The sequence below is a fragment of the Hordeum vulgare genome, chromosome 7H (genome assembly GCF_904849725.1).
Source record: "Hordeum vulgare subsp. vulgare chromosome 7H, MorexV3_pseudomolecules_assembly, whole genome shotgun sequence".
Classification (NCBI taxonomy): domain Eukaryota; kingdom Viridiplantae; phylum Streptophyta; class Magnoliopsida; order Poales; family Poaceae; genus Hordeum; species Hordeum vulgare.
In genome coordinates, this window is record NC_058524.1 from 148595211 (window position 1) to 148612650 (window position 17440).

Genomic DNA, 17440 nt, shown 5'->3' on the forward strand with positions numbered 1-17440 from the left:
TAGCATTCTACGGTCTCTTCTTCTATTGTTGTCGTGTGGTGCTGCGTATAACCCCTCGCATTTGATGGAAAGAACCCACGCTCTTCTTTATCACCACACGTCGGGCGTGGACCCAACCATTCACTCCGACCGGATCAAAATTAGTCAAAACTCGCTCTCTCTTCGGTCGCTCACTCTCTGCCCAAGCTCACTCTTCTCCTTTAGTACTACACAGCCGCCATTATACTCGTTCCTGATGACCAATGCCGTCGTGAATGGATGATGAAGAGAGCAGTGACGATGACATCAGCATGGGTGACGACATCATGAACGCCAAGTCGAACATCTTATCGAGAAGCAGAAGCAATAGTATGAAAGACGCTACAAGGAGAAAGGCCAAGACGGAGCTGGCGGTTCCGGCAAGAAAAACATGGTGGTCGTGGTGGTCACCGCGGCAAGCCAAGCATAAAAAATAGAAGCCTCCTAGGGGCCGAGACAAGAAATCTGATGACGAGGACAATGATGATGGTGAAGATGAAGAAGGATCCGATGGCCAAGATTTTCAAAAGGCGATAGATGCCATGTGTGTCGACGGAGGCGCATCTTTGCACTTCTCACACCGTTAGCTCAAGTAGTGGGCTCGTGAAGTCAATGCAGCGGAACCAGCGGCACAGGCAAGGAAACCCCTCAAGTGGTCCAACACACCCATCTGTTGGAATTATGCCCTAGAGGCAATAATAAATATAGTTATTATTATAATTCCTGTATCAAGATAATCGTTTATTATCCATGCTATAGTTGTATTAATGAAGACTTATATACATGTGTGGATACATAGACAAAACACTGTCCCTAGCAACCTCTAGTTGGCTAGCCAGTTGATCAAAGATAGTCAGTGTCTTCTGATTATAAACAAGGTGTTGTTGCTTGATAACTGGATCACGTCATTAGGAGAATCACGTGATGGACTAGACCCAAACTAATAGACGTAGCATGTTGATCGTGTCATTTTGTTTCTATTGTTTTCTGCGTGTCAAGTATTTGTTCCTATGACCATGAGATCATATAACTCACTGACACCGGAGGAATACTTTGTGTGTATCAAACGTCGCAACGTAACTGGGTGACTATAAAGATGCTCTACAGGTATCTCCGAATGTGTTCGTTGAGTTAGTATGAATCGAGACTGGGATTTGTCACTCCGTGTGACGGAGAGGTATCTCGGGGCCCACTCGGTAATACAACATCACACACAAGCCTTGCAAGCAATGTGACTTAGTGTAAGTTGCGTGATCTTGTATTACGGAACGAGTAAAGAGACTTGCCGGTAAACGAGATTGAAATAGGTATGCGGATACTGACGATCGAATCTCGGGCAAGTAACATACCGAAGGACAAAGGGATTGACATACGGGATTATATGAATCCTTGGCACTGAGGTTCAAACGATAAGATCTTCGTAGAATATGTAGGATCCAATATGGGCATCCAGGTCCCGCTATTGGATATTGACCGAGGAGTCTCTCGGGTCATGTCTACATAGTTCTCGAACCCGCAGGGTCTGCACACTTAAGGTTCGACGTTGTTTTATGCGTATTTGAGTTATATGGTTGGTTACCGAATGTTGTTCGGAGTCCCAGATGAGATGACGGATGTCACGAGGGTTTCCGGAATGGTCCGGAAACGAAGATTGATATATAGGATGACCTCATTTGATTACCGGAAGGTTTTCGGAGTTACCGGGAATGACGAATGGGTTCCGGGAGTTCACCGGGGGGGGGGGGGCAACCCACCCCGGGGAAGCCCATAGGCTTTGGGGGTGGCGCACCAGCCCTTAGTGGGCTGGTGGGACAGCCCAAGAAGGCCCTATGCGCCATAGGAAGAAAATCAAAGAGAAAAAAAAAGAGGAGGTGGGAAAAGGGGGAAGGACTCCTCCTTCCAAACCTAGTTGGACTCGGTTTGGAAGGGGAGGGTTGCCCCCCTTGGCTCGGCCGAAGCCCTTGAGGGTCCTTGGATCCCCAAGGCAAGGCTCCCCCTCTTCCCCCTATATATACAGAGGTTTTAGGGCTGATTTGAGACGACTTTTCCACGGCAGCCCGACCACATACCTCCACGGTTTTTCCTCTAGATCGCGTTTCTGCGGAGCTCGGGCGGAGCCCTGCTGAGATAAGATCACCACCAACCTCCGGAGCGCCGTCACACTGCCGGAGAACTCTTCTACCTCTCCGTCTCTCTTGCTGGATCAAGAAGGCCGAGATCATCGTCGAGCTGTACGTGTGCTGAACGCGGAGGTGCCGTCCGTTCGGCACTAGATCGTGGGACTGATCGCGGGGCGGGTCGAGGGAGGTGAGGACGTTCCACTACATCAACCGCGTTCACTAATGCTTCTGCTGTACGGTCTACAAGGGTACGTAGATCACACATCCCCTCTCGTAGATGGACATCACCATGATAGGTCTTCGTGCGCGTAGGAAATTTTTTGTTTCCCATGCGACGTTCCCCAACAGTGGCATCATGAGCTAGGTTCATGCGTAGATGTCTTCTCGAGTAGAACACAAAAGTTTTTGTGGGCGGTGATGTGCGTTTTGCTGTCCTCCTTAGTCTTTTCTTGATTCCGCGGTATTGTTGGATCGAAGCGGCTCGGACCGACATTACTCGTACGCTTACGAGAGTCTGGTTTCATCGCTACGAGTAACTCCGTTGCTCAAAGATGACTGGCGGGTGTCAGTTTCTCCAACTTTAGTTGAATCGGATTTGACCGAGGAGGTCCTTGGATGAGGTTAAATAGCAACTCATATATCTCCGTTGTGGTGTTTGCGTAAGTAAGATGCGATCCTACTAGATACCCATGGTCACCACGTAAAACATGCAAACAACAAAATTAGAGGACGTCTAACTTGTTTTTGCAGGGTATGCTTGTGATGTGATATGGAAAACGATGTGATGTGATATATTGGATGTATGAGATGATCATGTTGTAATAGATAATATCGAATTGCACGTCGATAGTACGGCATTCGGCAGGAGCCATAGGGTTGTCTTTATACTAATGTTTGTGCTTGCAGATGCGTTTACTATTTTGCTAGGATGTAGCTTTAGTAGTAATAGCATGAGTAGCACGACAACCCCGATGGCGACACGTTGATGGAGATCATGGTGTGGCGCCGGTGACAATAAGATCGTGCTGGTGCTTTGGTGATGGAGATCAAGGAGCACGTGATGATGGCCATATCATGTCACTTATGAATTGCATGTGATGTTAATCCTTTTATGCACCTTATTTTGCTTAGAACGACGGTAGCATTATGAGGTGATCTCTCACTAAAATTTCAAGACGAAATTGTGTTCTCCCCGACTGTGCACCGTTGCGACAGTTCGTCGTTTCGAGACACCACGTGATGATCGGGTGTGATAGACTCAACATTCACATACAACGGGTGCAAAACAGTTGCGCACGTGGAACACTCGGGTTAAGCTTGACGAGCCTAGCATGTGCAGACATGGCCTCGGAACACATGAGACCGAAAGGTCGATCATGAATCATATAGATGATATGATTAGCATAGGGATGCTTACCACTGAAACTATACTCAACTCACGTGATGATTGGACTTGAGCTAGTGTAAGTGGATCATGAACCACTCAAATGACTAGAGAGATGTACTTTTTGAGTGGGAGTTTAGCGAGTAATTTGATTAAGTTAAACTCTAATTATCTTGAACATAGCCTAAGTCCACTTTAAATATATTTGTGTTGTAGATCATGGCTCACGCGGCAGTCACCCTCAATTTTAATACGTTCCTAGAGAAAGCTAAGTTGAAAGATGATGGAAGCAACTTTGTAGACTGGGCTCGTAATCTTAAGCTAATCTTACAAGCTGGGAAGAAGGATTATGTCCTTAATGCTGCGCTAGGAGATGAACCACCCGCTACGGCTGATCAGGATGTTAAGAACGCTTGGTTAGCACGTAAGGAGGACTACTCAGTAGTTCAATGTGCAGTCTTGTATGGCTTAGAGCCGGGACTTCAACGTCGCTTTGAGCATCATGGCGCATTTGAGATGTTCCAGGAGTTGAAGTTTATCTTTCAGAAGAACGCCTGGATCGAGAGGTATGAGACCTCCAATAAATTCTATGCTTGCAAGATGGAGGAGAACTCGTCTATCAGTGAACATGTGCTCAAAATGTCTGGGTACTCAAACCGTCTAGCTGAGCTGTGGATTGAACTCCCGCAAGAAGCTATCACTGACAGAATCCTTCAATCACTGCCGCCAAGCTATAAAGGCTTTGTGTTGAACTACAACATGCAAGGGATAAACAAGTCTCCCGGCGAGTTGTTTGCGATGCTGAAAGTCGCACAGTCTGAACTTTGTAAAGAGCATCAAGTGTTGATGGTGAATAAGACAACTAGTTTCAAGAGAAACGGCAAAGGCAAGAAGGGTAATTCGAAGAAGAGCGGCAAGCCTGTTGCCAATCTGACGAAGAAACCCAAAGCTGGACCTAAGCCTGAAACAGAGTGTTACTATTGCAAGGGTATGGGTCACTGGAAGCGCAATTGCCCCAAGTATCTGGCTGATAAGAAGGCGGCCAAAGAAAAATCAGGTATATTTGATATACATGTTATTGATGTGTACTTAACCGGCTCTCGTAGTAGTGCCTGGGTATTCGATACCGGTTCTGTTGCTCATATTTGCAACCCGAAACAGGAACTGCGGAATAGACGAAGGCTGGCGAAAGATGAAGTGACGATGCGCGTAGGAAATGGTTCCAAGGTTGATGCAATTGCCGTCGGCACAGTTTCACTTCAGTTACCATGAGGATTAGTTATGAACTTGAATCATTGTTATTTAGTGCCTGCGTTGAGCATGAACATTATATCTGGATCTTATTTATTGCGAGACGGTTACTCTTTTAAGTCAGAGAATAATGGTTGTTCTATTTCTATGAGTAACATCTTTTATGGTCATGCACCCAATGTGAGATGATTGTTCATATTGAATCTTGATAGTGATACACACATACATAGCATTGAGACCAAAAGAGTTAGAGTTAACAATGATAGCGCCATATTTTTGTGGCACTGCCGCTTAGGTCATATTGGTGTAAAGCGCATGATGAAACTCCATGCCGATGGACTTTTGGAGTCACTTGACTTTGATTCACTTGACACGTGCGAACCATGCCTCATGGGCAAGATGACTAAAACTCCGTTCTCCGGAACAATGGAGCGTGCAAGTGACTTGTTGGAAATCATACATACCGATGTGTGTGGTCCGATGAGCGTAGAGGCACACGGCGGATATCGTTATTTTCTCACCTTCACTGATGATTTGAGTAGATATGGTTATGTCTACTTAATGAAGCACAAGTCTGAAACATTTCAAAAGTTCAAGCAATTTCAGAGTGAAGTTGAAAATCATCGTAACAAGAAGATCAAGTTTCTATGGTCTGATCGTGGGGGTGAATATCTGAGTTTCGAGTTTGGTGCTCACTTAAGACAATGTGGAATTGTTTCATAGTTGACACCGCCTGGAACACCATAGCGTAATGGTGTGTCCGAACGTCGTAATCGTACTCTATTAGAGATGGTGCGATCTATGATGTCTCTTACCGATTTGCCGTTATCATTTTGGGGTTATGCATTAGAAACAGCTGCATTCACTTTAAATAGGGCACCATCAAAATCCGTTGAGACGACACCATACGAACTGTGGTATGGCAAAAGGCCAAAGTTGTCGTTTCTTAAAGTTTGGGGATGTGATGCTTATGTCAAAAAGCTTCAGCCTGAAAAGCTGGAACCCAAAGCGGAAAAGTGCATCTTCATAGGTTACCCAAAAGAGATAGTTGGGTACACCTTCTATCTCAAATCCGAGGGCAAAGTGTTTGTTGCTAAAAACGGAGCTTTTCTCGAGAAGGAGTTTCTCTCGAGAGAATTGAGTGGGAGGAAGATAGAACTTGATGAGGTTGTCGAACCTCTCATCCCTCTAGATGGTGGCGCAGGGCAAGGGGAAGCCTCTGTCCTTGCGACGCCGGTTGAGGAGGAAGTTAATAATGATGATAATGAAACTCCGGTTCAAGTTTCTGTCGAACCACGCAGGTCGACGAGACCACGTGCTGATCCAGAGTGGTACGGTAATCCCGTCTTGTCAATCATGTTGTTAGACAACAATGAACCTGCAAATTATGAAGAAGCAATGGTGGGCCCAGATTCCAACAAATGGCTAGAAGCCATGAAGTCCAAGATAGGATCCATGTATGAGAACAAAGTGTGGACTTTGGAAGTACTACCTGAGGGCCGCAAGGCTATTCAGAACAAATGGATCTTTAAGAGGAAGACGGACGCTGACGGCAATGTGACCGTTTATAAAGCTCGACTTGTGGCAAAGGGTTTTTCACAAGTTCAAGGAGTTGACTACGATGAGACATTCTCACCCGTAGTGATGCTTAAGTCCGTCAGAATCATGTTAGCAATAGCTGCATTTTTCGATTATGAAATCTCGCAGATGGATGTCAAAACAGCATTCCTTAACGGTTTCCTTAAGGAAGAGTTGTATATGATGCAACCCGAAGGTTTTGTCGATCCTAAGAATGCTAACAAGGTGTGCAAGCTCCAGCAATCCATTTATGGACTGGTGCAAGAATCTTGGAGTTGGAACAAACGCTTTGATGAGGTGATCAAAGCATTTGGGTTTATACAAGTGGTTGGAGAATCTTGTATTTACAAGAAAGTGAGTGGGAGCTCTGTGGCGTTTCTAATATTATATGTGGATGACATATTGCTGATTGGAAACAACGTAGAGTTTTTGGAGAGCATAAAGGATTACTTGAATAAAAGTTTCTCTATGAAGGACCTAGGAGAAGCTGCTTACATTCTAGGCATTAAGATCTACAGGGATAGATCAAAACGCCTGATAGGACTTTCACAAAGCACATACCTTGATAAAGTTTTGAAGAGGTTCAAAATGGAAGAGTCCAAGAAAGGGTTCTTGCCAGTTTTACATGGTACGAGATTGAGTAAGACTCACTGCCCAGCAACTGATGAGGATAGAGAGCATATGAGCACCGTCCCCTATGCTTCAGCCATAGGTTCTATCATGTATGCAATGCTGTGCACTATACCGGACGTTAGCCTGGCCAAAAGTATGGCAGGCAGGTTCCAGAGTAATCCAGGAGTGGATCACTGGACGGTGGTCAAGAATATCCTGAAGTACCTGAAAAGGACTAAGGAGATGTTTCTCGTGTATGGAGGTGACGAAGAGCTCGCCGTAAAGGGTTACGTCAATGCAAGCTTTGACACAGATCCGGACGACTCTAAGTCGCAGACCGGATACGTATTTATTCTTAATGGGGGTGCGGTAAGCTGGTGCAGTTCCAAGAATGTGTTCGTTGAGTTAGTATGGATCGAGACTAGGATTTGTCACTCCGTGTGATGGAGAGGTATCTCGGGGCCCACTCGGTAATACAACATCACACACAAGCCTTGCAAGCAATGTGACTTAGTGTAAGTTGCGTGATCTTGTATTACGGAACGAGTAAAGAGACTTGCCGGTAAACGAGATTGAAATAGGTATGCGGATACTGACGATCGAATCTCGGGCAAGTAACATACCGAAGGACAAAGGGAATGACATACGGGATTATATGAATCCTTGGCACTGAGGTTCAAATGATAAGATCTTCGTAGAATATGTAGGATCCAATATGGGCATCCAGGTCCCGCTATTCGATATTGACCGAGGAGTCTCTCGGGTCATGTCTACATAGTTCTCGAACCCGCAGGGTCTGCACACTTAAGGTTCGACGTTGTTTTATGCGTATTTGAGTTATATGGTTGGTTACCGAATGTTGTTAGGAGTCCCGGATGAGATCACGGACGTCACGAGGGTTTTCGGAATGGTCTGGAAACGAAGATTGATATATAGGATGACCTCATTTGATTACCGGAAGGTTTTCGGAGTTACCGGGAATGTACCGGCAATGACGAATGGGTTCCGGGAGTTCACCCGGGGGGGGGGGGGGGGCAACCCACCCCAGGGAAGCCCATAGGCTTTGGGGGTGGCGCACCAGCCCTTAGTGGGCTGGTGGGACAGCCCAAGAAGGCCCTATGCGCCATAGGAAGATAATCAAAGAGAAAAGAAAAAAAAGAGGAGGTGGGAAAAGGGGGAAGGACTCCTCCTTCCAAACCTAGTTGGACTCGGTTTGGAAGGGGAGGGTTGCCCCCCTTGGCTCGGCCGAAGCCCTTGAGGGTCCTTGGACCCCAAGGCAAGGCTCCCCCTCTTCCCCCTATATATACGGAGGTTTTAGGGCTGATTTGAGACGACTTTTCCACGGCAGCCCGACCACATACCTCCACGGTTTTTCCTCTAGATCGCGTTTCTGCGGAGCTCGGGCGGAGCCCCGCTGAGATAAGATCACCACCAACCTCCGGAGCGCCGTCACGCTGCCGGAGAACTCTTCTACCTCTCCGTATCTCTTGCTGGATCAAGAAGGCCAAGATCATCGTCGAGCTGTACGTGTGCTGAACGCGGAGGTGCCGTCCGTTCGGCACTAGATCGTGGGACTGATCGCGGGACGGTTCGCGGGGCGGATCGAGGGACGTGAGGACGTTCCACTACATCAACCGCGTTCACTAACGCTTCTGCTGTACGGTCTACAAGGGTACGTAGATCACACATCCCCTCTCATAGATGGACGTCACCATGATAGGTCTTCGTGCGCGTAGGAAATGTTTTGTTTCCCATGCGACGTTCCCCAACACCATCATCTTCGACGCTGAGGATCACCCTCACCGCATCACTGATGTTGGATGTGTGCCATTGTTGGTGTCGCCAACAATTCGCAACCTCAAGGTCATAAAGATGTTGGTCGACAGTGGTGCCGGCTTGAATTTGATCTTGCCCGACATGATCAAACGGCTGCAGATCCCCAACAAGGATCTCAAACCAACAGGGTCATTCCAGGGGTTAACCTAGGAAGATTTCAGCCCAAGGAAAAAATTACTCTGTCGGTGACGTTCGGTTGCGAGTTCAACTTCGGAACGGAGAGGGTAGTCTTCCATGTTATGAATTTGTCGCTGTTGTACAATGGAATCTTGGTCCGACCAACGCTCGCGAAGTGCATGGCGACGTGTCACCATGCCTTTAATACACTAAAGATGCCAGCACCGATGGGCATCATCACCATCCATGTCGACAGCCAGAATGAAGTCAACTACGTCGACAAGCTCTACCGAGAGGCAGTGGCGGCATCTGCCGATAAGGCGCTTGCTCCTGCTAGCAAAGCTTCCGGAGGAAAAAGAATAAGAGTTCCGGCAAGACCTCTAGCGAGGACTCTGGGAAGCGCACCGTAGAGTGCAGCTTGTCCGTCGATGACTTACCAGAGACATGTGCCGCCAGGAACAAGAAAAATAAGGTGACCATCACAAAGATGAAGCTGTTGGGGAACGTTGCACGGGAAATAAAAAATTTCCTACGCATATACAAGATCTATCCATGATGATGACCATCTATGCGAGGAGAGATCGGATCCACATACCCTTGCAGATCGCTAAGCGGGAAGCATTAAGAAATGCGGTTGATGTAGTCGAACGTCTTCGCAAGCCAAATCGCAAGCTACCCCGCGATCCAATCACGGTCTAGTGCCGAACGGACAACACCTCCGCGTTCAGCACACGTACAGTTCGATGGCGATCTCCGCCTTCTTGATGCAACAAGAGGGAGCGGAGAAGTAGACGAGTTCCCCGACAGCACGACGACGTGGCATCGGTGTTGGTGGAGCTGATCCAGCATGGCTGCATCGTGCGCTGCCGAATAAATCTAGAGGTGGGCGAACTAGAGGAGGGAGAGAGAGCTGCGACGTGGCTTAGGCTCGGCTTCCTTTCCTCCCTCCTATATATATATAGGAGGGAGGGAAGGGGTGGCGCCCTAGGGAAAATCCCTAGGGTTGGTGATGACGAGATGATGTATATACTTCTCGCACCTCGTTGGTTACCCCAAGTGGAAGGTTGAGATGTAGTCAGCAGCAAGTTTTCCCTCACATGAAGACTGTAAGGTTTGTCGAACCAGGAGGACTCCTAGGATCAACAAGTAGGTGTCTTCCACCCTGGCGCTAGTAGAAGATGTGGACCTGCATACACACAAATAACATTGCTCCCAACGAGTACAGAGAGGTTGTCAATCTCTTCGGCCTTGTAGTTTGCAAAGGATCAAAACACAAGCGGGAATAGTAATAGTGATTGCAACGGAAAAGTAAACGAAAGCAGTGTTGGAAATATGCCCTAGAGGCAATGATAAATAGTTATTATTATATTTCCTGCTAAAAGATAATAGTTTATTATTCATGCTATAATTGTATTAAATGAAAACATAGATACATGTGTGGATACATAGACAAAACAATGTCCCTAGCAAGTCTTTAGTTGGCTAGCCAGTTGATCAAGGATAGTCAAGGTTTTCTGACTATCTGCAAGTGTTGTCACTTGATAACTGGATCACATCATTAGGAGAATCATGTGATGGACTAGACCCAAACTATCAACGTAGCATATTGATCGTGTCATTTTATTGCTATTGTTTTCTACGTGTCAAGTATTTATTCCTATGACCATGAGATCATATAACTCACTAGCACCGGAGGAATACCTTGTGTGCATCAAATGTCGCAACGTAACTGGGTGACTATAAAGGTGCTCTACAGGTATCTCCGAAGGTGTCCGTTGAATTAGTATGGATCAAGACTGGGATTTGTCACTCCGTGTGACGAAGAGGTATCTCGGGGCCCAGTCGGTAATACAACATCACACACAAGCCTTGCAAGCAATGTGACTAAGTGTAAGTCATGGGATCTTGTATTACGGAACAAGTAAAGAGACTTGCCGGTAACGAGATTGAAATAGGTATGCGGATACCGACGATCGAATCTCGGGCAAGTAACATACCGAAGGACAAAGGGAATGACATATGGGATTATATGAATCCTTGGCACTGAGGTTTGCTACTTCTCAAACAACAGCGCCAGAAATTGACATGTTGACGGAGACTGGGCTTGCGTTGGTTTTTCCCTTGAAGAGGAAAGGGTGATGCAGCACAGGAGCAGTAAGTATTTCCCTCAGTTTGAGAACCAAGGTATCGATCCAGAAGGAGGGTCTCGTCAAGTCCAGAGTACCTGCGCAAACACAAACAAGCTTGCACCCAACGCTTCAAAGGGGTTGTCAATCCCTTCAAGATTGTTTGCAAACTGAGATCTCAAGGCGGAAAGTGCAACGAAGTAAAAAGTGTAAGGCTGAAAATATTGTGTGGAGTAGACCCTGGGGGCCATAGTGTTCACTAGAGGCTTCTCTCAAAATAGCAAATATCATGGTGGGTGAACAAATTACTGTCGAGCAATTGATAGAACCGCGCGAAGTAATGAAGATTTCTAAGGCAATGATCATACATATAGGCATCACGTCCGAGACAAGTAGACCGATACTTTCTGCATCTACTACTATTACTCCACACATCGACCGTTATCCAGCATGCATCTAGTGTATTAAGTTCATGACAAACAGAGTAACACCTTAAGCAAGATGGCATGATGTAGAGGGATGATCTCAAACCAATGATGAAAACCCCATCTTTTTAGCCTTGATGGCAACAACACGATGCGTGCCTCGCTACCCCTTCTGTCACTGGGTGAGGTCACCGCACGGTATGAACCCATAACCAAGCACTTCTCCCATTGCAAGAATCATAGATCTAGTTGGCCAGACAAAACCCACAACTCAAAGAGAATTACAAGGATATGAAATCATGCATAAGAGAGATCAGAAGAAACTCAAATAAGATTCATAGATAATCTGATCATAGATCCACAATTCATCGGATCTTGACAAACACACCGCAAAAGAAGATTACATCGGATAGATCTCCATGAAGATCATGGAGAACTTTGTATTGAAGATCCAAGAGAGAGAAGAAGCCATCTAGTTACTAGATATGGACCCGTAGGTCTATGGTGAACTACTCACGCATCACCGGAGAGGTCATGGTGTTGATGAAGAAGCCCTCCGTATCCGAATCTCCCCTCCGGCAGGGCACTAGAATGTGCCTCGGATGGGATCTTGCGGAGACAGAAGCTTGCGGCGGCGGAAAAGTAATTTCGATGATCTCCTGATTTTTTTGGGTTTTTTAGGGAATTTATAGGCGCAACCCCTAGGGCAGAGGGCGCCCAGGGGGCCCACAAGCCTGTGGGCCGCGGCCACCCCCCTAGCCGCGGGGTGGGGGCTTGTGGGCCGCCCTGAGGCTCCCCTTCCTTGGCTCTCAAGCTTCCCGATCTTCTTCCGTTCCGGAAAAAATCTTTTCGGGGATTTTCTTCCGTTGGGACTCCGTTTCAAAATCTCCTGTGAAAGGGGTCAAAACATGGAAAAAAACAGGAACTGGCACTTGGCACTGATTTAATAAGTTAGTCCCAAAAAATATACAAAAGGCATGCATAACATCCAAAGTTTGACAAGATAATAGCATGAAACCATAAAAAATTATAGATACATTGGACACGTATCAAGCATCACCAAGCTTAACTCCTGCTCGTCCTCGAGTAGGGAAGTGATAAAGAATGAATTTTTGATGTGGAATGCTACCTAGCATAGTTGTCCTTTGCAACTTCTTTCACGTGACATGAATGTTCAGATCCATAAGATTCGAAACAATAGTTTGCTATTGACATGAAAACAATAATACTTCAAGCAAACTTGCAAGGTAATCATGAACTTTCAAAATAACAAGGCCAATGAAAGTTATCCCTACAAAATCATATAGTCTGGCTATGCTCGATCATCCTCACACAACTAATGTAAATCATGCACAACCCCGGTATTGGCCAAGTAATTGTTTTCGCGCTCTTACTTTCTCAAACTTTTTATAACTATCACGCAATACATGAGCGCGAGCCATGGATATATCACTATAGGTGGAATAGAGTGTGGTGGTGGTTGTGAGACAAAAAGGAGGAGATGGTCACATTGACTCGGCATATCAAAGGGTTATGGAGATGCCCATCAATAGATATCAATGTGAATGAGTAGGGATTGCCATACAAGAGACGCACTAGAGCTATAAGTATGTGAAAGCTCAAAAGGAGAACTAGTGGGTGTGCATCCAACTTGCTTGCTTAGGAAGACCTAGGGAAATTTTGAGGAAGCCCATCATTGGAATATACAAGCCAAGTTATACAATGAATATTCCCACTAGCATATTGTAGTGACAAAGCAAGAAGCTCTCAATCATGAAGAACATGGTGCTATCATGAAGCACAAGTGTGGAAAAAGATAGTAGCATTGTCCCTTCTCTCCTTTTCTCTTTTTTTTCATTTGGGCTCTTAGGCCTCTTTGGCCTCTTTTTATTTATTTCCTCACATGGGACAATGCTCTAATAATGATGATCATCACACTTTTATTTACTCACAACTCAAAATGATGATGATGACTCCATAGGAAATGCCTCCGGCAGTGTACCGGGATGTGCAACAATCTAGCATGGCGTATGACGTTGAAACATCTTGCTAGCTATCTTATGATCATGCAATGGCAATATGAGATTGACGGCACAAGTCATGAGACGGAACGGTGGGAGCTGCATGGCAATATATCTCGGAATGGCTATGAAAATGCCATAGTAGGTAGGTATGGTGGATGTTTTCAGGAAGGAATTTGGTGGGTTTGTGCACCGGCGAGAATTGTGCGGCACTAGAGAGGCTAGCAATGGTGGGAGGTGAAAGTGCATCTACCATGGACTCACATTAGTCATGAAGAACTCACATACTTGTTGCGAAAGTTCTTATTAGTAATCGAAACAAAGTGCTAAACGCATACTCCGAGGGGAAGGGTTGGTAGGTGTTAACCATCGCGTGATCCCGACCTCAACACAAAGGATGACAATCGATAGATCAATTATGCTCCGACTTCCTAACATAGCAGTTCACCATACGTGCATGCTACGGGAATCACTAACTTCAACACAAGTATTTCTAGATTCACAACACCCTACTAACATAGCTCTTAATATTATCGAATCCACGTCTCAAAACTAACCGAGAGGAATCAAAACTTCTCTTTTATTCAATGCACATGAAGATGGAGGTTTTTGCATCCTCTTTGGGTATCTATCACCTTTGGGACTACTTTCATAGCATAAGCCAACTACCAAATCACGCACCGCCGTGCTCTAAAGATATAAGTGAAGCACAAGAGCAAAAGTATCTAGCTCAAAAGATATAAGTGAAGCACTATGAGCATTCTAGCAAAATCACGATGAGTGCATGTCTCTCTCTCTCTCAAAAAGGTGTGCAGCAAGGATGATTGTGACACAACAAAACGAAATGACTCCTAAGATACAAGACGCTCCAAGCAAAACACATATCATGTGGTGAATAAAAATATAGCTCCAAGTAATGTTACCGATGGATTGAGGACGAAAGAGGGGACGCCTTCCCGGGGCATCCCCAAGCTTAGGCTTTTTGGTGTCCTTGAATTTGTCTTGGGATGCCTTGGGAATCCCCAAGCTTGAGCTATTTCCACTCCTTATCTCATCGTCCATGAGAACATCAACCAAAACTTGACAACTTCACAACACAAAACTTAAACAGAAACTCATGATAACATTAGCACAAGAAAACAAACTACGACTTCTTTTGGTACTGTAGCAAACTTGAATTCTATCTATATTGATGTTGGGCTACTGTATTCTCACTTTTCCATGGCTAGTACCCCCCGATACTAACCATAGTTTCATCAAAACAAGCAACCAACTCAACAAAAACAGAATCTATCGAAAACAGACCAGTCTGTAGCAATCTGTATACTTCGTATACTTCTGGTACCTCAAAATATCTGAACAATTATGACGGACTGGGAAAAAAGCATATGTACCAGTAGCAAAAATAATCAACTCAAAAGCTCTTTCTGAATAAAAATGAAAAATCATGTCGTGAGCGACAAGTTTCTGTCTTTTTTCCAGCAGGATCAAACAACCATTACCGAGACTAGTCATAAAGGTTTTGCTTGGACCAAACACAAAAAACACAATCACAACAGAATTATGAAAGTTTGGACGCAACAAAACAGAAACAAAAAGATAAATTCATTGGTTTGCCTCCCAACAAGCGCTATTGTTTAACGCCCTTAGCTAGGCATAAAAGCGATAGAATCACGTATCGTCGTCTTTGGTGCTCAAACCATAAGTGGCCCTCATCATGGATTCATAAGGAAATCTTATTTTCTTTCTAGAAAAGTGTTCCATGCCCTTCCTTAAAGGAAATTGAAATCTGAAATTCCCTTCCTTCATATCTATGATAGCACTGATAGTCCTTAGGAAAGGTCTACCAAGAATAATAGGGCATGTAGGATTGCAATCAATGTCAAGCACAATGAAATCCATGGGTACATAGTTCCTATTTGCAATAATAAGAACATCATTGATCCTTCCCATGGGTTTCTTGACAGTAGAATCAGCAAGATGCAAATTAAGAGAACACTCTTCAATCTCATTAAAACCCAGAACATCACATAAAGACTTTGGAATCGCAGAAACACTAGCACCCAAATCACACAAAGCATTGCATTCATAGTTTTTGATTTTGATTTTGATGGTAGGTTCCCACTCATAATGAAGCTTTCTAGGGATAGAGACTTCCAATTCAAGTTTCTATTCAAGAGATTTTATCATAGCTTCGACGATATGATCGGTAAAGGCTTTGTTTTGGCTATAAGCGTTTGGAGAGTTTAACATGGATTGCATCAAAGAAATGCATTCAATCAAGGAGCAACTATCATAATTGAATTCCTTGAAATCCACGGTAGTAATTTCATTACTACTCAAAGTTTTAACATCTTCTACTCCACTTTCAATGCTTTTAGCATCAAGATAGATGGACTCTGAATCACTGGGGCACTTTTCAACCAAAGTGAATTCATATCCAGCCCCATAATCATTAGGTTTGACACAAGAAAACAAAGATTCAATGGGAGTCGTATCAAGCACTTTAAGATCTTCGTGATTCTCATCACGAGAACACGCCTTTTTAAGCCATTCATGTCTAGCACGAATTTGGGCGGTTCTTTCTTGCCTTTAAATCATGGAAACACGCATAGCTTTTGAAGTTTCATCCATGTTGATTTTGGGAGGAGAACATCTAACTCTCAAAGCATCAACATCACTAGACATTCTATCAACGCTCTTAGCCAAATCGTCAATTTTGTGTAGCTTTTCCTCTATGGACGCATTGAAAATATTTTGAGAGTTGATGAACTCTTTGATATTACTCTCTAGATCAGAGGGTAATCTATTGTAATTTCCATGAGTATTGTTGTAGGAGTTGACAGAGTTATTAGAGGAGTTACTAGGAAAAGGCCTAGGAACATAGTTTCCTCTAAAAGCATTGTTGTTGCCAAAGTTATTCCTACCAACAAAATTAACGTCCAACCTAGTGTTGCTACTCTCAATCAAAGAAGACAAGGGCATATCATTAGGATCCAAAGGATCACTTCTACTAGCAACCAAATTCATTAACTCATCCATCTTAGCACTCAACGAGTTAATTTCTTCTATAGCGTGTACCTTCTTACTAGTAGGTGACCTTTCAGTGTGCCACTGAGAGTAGTTTGTCATGAGGTTGTCTAAGAGCTTTGTGGCTTCCCCTAACATGATTTCCATGAACGTTCCACCTGAGGCGGAGTCCAAGATATTTCTAGAAGCGAAATTCAAGCCAGGGTAAAAGATTTGAATAATCATCCAAAGACTCAAGCCATGAGTGGGACAATTTCTAATCATTAATTTCATTCTCTCCCAAGATTGTGCAACATGTTCATGATCAAGTTGCTTGAAATTCATGATATCATTACGGAGAGAGATGATCTTAGCCGGCGGAAATTACTTGGATATATAAGCATCTTTGCACTTATCCCAAGAATCGATACTATTTTTGGGCAAAGAAGAAAACCAAGTTTTTGCGCGATCTCGCAACGAGAAAGGAAAAAGCTTCAATTTAATCACGTCATTATCCACATATTTTTTCTTTTGCATATCACAAAGCTGAATGAAGGTATTGAGATGGGATGCGACATCTTCACTAGGAAGGCCAGAGAATTGCTCTTTCATAACAAATTCAGCAAAGCGGCATTGATTTCGTATGACTCCGCACTAGAGGCGGGAGCAATCGGAGTACTAATAAAATCATTATTATTAGTATTCGAGAAGTCACAAAGTTTGGTGTTTTCGTTCATGGTGACTTCAGCAAGCAAGCAAGCACACAAGAAAACAAAGAGCAGGCGAGAAAAAGGGCGAACCAAAAAGGCAAACGAAAAAGGCAAATTGGTGAAGTGGGGTAGAGGAAAACGAGAGGCAACTGGCAAACAAAGTAAGTGCAAGAGATGAGTTTGCGACACCTACTTGGATGAGTCCTTGACTTGATCTTCCTCCCTGGCAACGG